Source organism: Aotus nancymaae, unplaced genomic scaffold, assembly GCF_030222135.1.
Source record: "Aotus nancymaae isolate 86718 unplaced genomic scaffold, 86718_ANA_hifiasm-v0.15.2.pri h1tg000021l, whole genome shotgun sequence".
NCBI lineage: Eukaryota > Metazoa > Chordata > Mammalia > Primates > Aotidae > Aotus > Aotus nancymaae.
Window position 1 is genome coordinate 28,838,310 of NW_026988433.1, and position 3,518 is coordinate 28,841,827.

Here is a 3,518-nt window from a genome sequence, read left to right on the forward strand (position 1 = left end):
GAAGTGAAGGAGGTACCTGGCCCAGCACTGATCCCTGGTCAAGACATGAAACCTTCTGACTAACAACATTATTTTGTAATCATGGATTCAAGGCAAGTTTCAGAACTGTCTGCTGAAAATTGTGAGACTTTACTGATAACCGTGAGATTGGAAATTTGTACCTGGTCTCAGTAAGACCCCTGGGCAGAGGAGCTCTGCCATTGAGGCAGTTACATAGCAAGAATACACCCATGTGACCAGCAGGGGATAGGAAACTCAGCCTGTCCTCCCTTTCGGACACCATGATTGCAAGGTGTTCAGTGCACACATTAGTGACTCCTTATCTAAAAGAGAAGGTGCATCCATTCAGCCTTGTAGAAAGAGTAGCATTGGAGCCTGCATCTGGTCTCTCCAGATCCTTTGCTGTGATGCAGGCTTTGGCCACTTCCTATCCATTGCCTTACTTAATGCTGTTGTGTGATTGTATCTTTTTCCTACAACATTGTCATTTTGGGTCCTATGAGTCTTCTTTAAGAATCAAATGCAAAAAAAAAAGAATCAAATGCTGTCTAACTGCTGCCATTACTGCAGGGCAGGGATGACTGGTTCAGTGGTATCCCAGCGCCTAATACAGGGCTTAGCACAAAATACGCATTATTAGAAATATTTGTTGGATGGTCCAGCCTAGCAATGGTGAAGAGTAGAGAGCTGAGGCAGGCATCTTGCAATCTAGCTTCACTGGTGCCCTTTAGTGTCTAACCCCTAATAGCTGATCAGTAAATGTGTCTCAAATGCAAAAGTAAATCAAAGAAGAAGTGCATGTTCTATTTACCCAGACTTGGCAGTGATCTCAAGGAGCCACAGGGCAAAAGAAAGGAAGGCCAACGAGACAGCTACATACAGCTCGTCTTTCTTCAGGCCTCCTAGACAACCCACCCCCGCTTTTTTTCCCCCCGAGACAGAGTCTTGCTCTGTCACCCAGGCTGGAGTGCAGTGGTGCCTCTGTTCACTGAAACCTCCACCTCCTGGGTTCAAGCAATTCTCTTCCTCAGCCTCCCGAGTAGCTGGGATGACCTTGTGATTCACCTGCCTCGGCCTTCCAAAGTACTGGATTACAGGCGTGAGCCACCGCACCCAGGCCTGACACTTCCTTTTAAGAACAACTTCTTATGGATCTTTAGAGAAGTTGTCTTGAAGTCAGAGGATCCAGCTGATTTTATTTTTGCAGACATTTCACCCACACTCCTGTCTCTACATCACCCCAGGGGCTCATCAACTTTTTAAAACTGCCAATGATGACTTTAAAGCAGATTTTTTCATACTCGTTTGTTCTTGTCAAGTCTGCCTCTTTTACAATTTCCCTTTCCAAAAATGGCTCTAATTTTGCTTTGCCCTAAAAACCTCTAGAAGAATTCCTCTCTTTAAAAAAAAAAAAAAAAGTCATTTGAAGTCCTGTATATAGAGAGATCTTAAAGTCCTATCATTTCTTGGGCTCCTCTCTTTTCATCTTCTTAAACACAAAGTGCCCCGCCCCTTCCCCCCTAAAATGTGTGAGGCCTTTCTTGAGTTCCATATTATTTCTATTCAGGAGCCATGAAACAACTTTTGTGCTTGAGATGGGCTTTGACAGAGGGTCTAGGAGTAAGAATTCTATTTCAGGTTCTCCTGAGCATTAATGAGGATGAACTCAATGGTTCACTGAAATCACTGGAGGAAAAAAAGTGGATTTGCCCCTGGCTTTAGTACCCAGAAAATAAGCCCTGGGTTTACTAATTGAGATAGTTTGGATATTTGTCCCCAACCAAATCTCATGTTGAAAGGTAACCCTCAGTGTTGGAGGTGGGGCCTGGGGGGAGGTATTTGGAACATGGTGGCAGATCCCTCATGAATGGCTTTGGCCATCCCCTTGGTGATGAGTGACCTCTTGCTCTAGGTTCACATGCGATCTGGTGGTTTAAAAGTATGTGGCACCTCCCCACCCCTTGCTCCTGCTTTCACCATGGGATGTGCCTGCTCCCACTTTGCCTTCCACCTTGATGAGTAAAAGCTCCCTAGTGCATCCCGAGAAGCAGATGCCACTATGCTTCCTGTACAGCCTGCAGAACTGTGAGCCAATTAAACTTTTCTTATAAATTGCCCAGTCTCGGGTATTTATAGCAGTGCAACAATGACCTTACACGTTGTTATATCTAATCCATACCCTCTCTGAGTAAAGTGGAGATCATAATGAAGTATTTTTTGTTTTAAAAGTATAGGCCAGGTGTGTAATCCCAGCACTTTGGGAGGCTGAGGCAGGTGGATCACTTGAGGTCAGGAGTTTAAGACCAGTTTGGCCAACATAGTGAAACCCTGTCTCTACTAAAAATACAAAAATTAGCCAGGCATGGTGGCATGAGCCTGTAGTCCCAGCCAAGATGGTGCCACTGCACTCCATCTTGAGTGACAGAGCAAGTCTCCATCTGAAAAAAAAAAAAAAAAAGTATAGTAGTTGGAGACTCCGAGGTACAACTGGCAGAAACTAACTAGAATAAACGAAAAGAGAATTTATTGGCTCACATAAAGGAAAGTTGGTTGGATTCAGGCACAGATTGATCTAGGAGCTCAAATGATGTTGTCAAATCACATTCCCTTTCTCTTAAGCAGGTTTTCTCTACTAGGGGTTATAATAATCACTAGCAGCCCAAACTTACTAGTTAAGCATCCTCAAGGAAAGGCGAGTATCTTCCCAAATCCCCCTGGCAAGAAAATCTAAGGAAGATTTTAAATGGTCTTATTCGGGTCATGTGCCCAGTCCTGAATCATTTATTATGTTCAAGGGCATGGGGTCCTTTGGTGGGTGCAGCCTGGGTCTACGGCAGGGTGGATATCATCAAACCCACTCTAACTACATGGGGCAAGTTTTCCCATAGGAAAGAAGAGTACTGTTTCCGGAAAAGGGAAGGATGATCAGGCAGACAAGCACAACTGATGTCCCCTAAAAAGGCCTTTTAAAGTAATTAGTCAATGGAAGAGAGAAGCAGAAGAAAATAAGAAGTTGGGGTAGGGTGGCATAGGCTTTTTTTTTTCCATTTTCCATTTTTTCTTCCTTAACCTGTTCCAACAGGTCTCCTTGGTGCTGGAAACCATAGCAGTAGGAGCTGAGACTGCAGACTTAGGCATGAAGTGATGAGAGCTTTAATAGAGATATGAACAACCCTGGCTGGGCAGGCTTCCCTTCCTGAGAATGTAATTCCAAGTCAGGTCAGATGGATGATGATGAGGAGGAGGATATCAAGGTGAAGGAGGGGAGGCAAAGCCAGGCCAGGCAAAAGGCATAGCTGGCACCAAATGCTGGCATGTCAGACGCATTCACTCAATGCCAGAAGGCTCCCTGTGGCTGGAACCCAGGCTGGGAGGAAGTGGGCTGGGTAATTAGAGAGGAGCTGCGAGAGGGACCTTCAGGCAGATTGTGAAACACCTTGACCCTCATGCCAAAATGTTTGGACTTGATCTTATCTCTGGGTTTTGCAGAGCAGGAGAGTCTTTAAACTCTAGGGTTA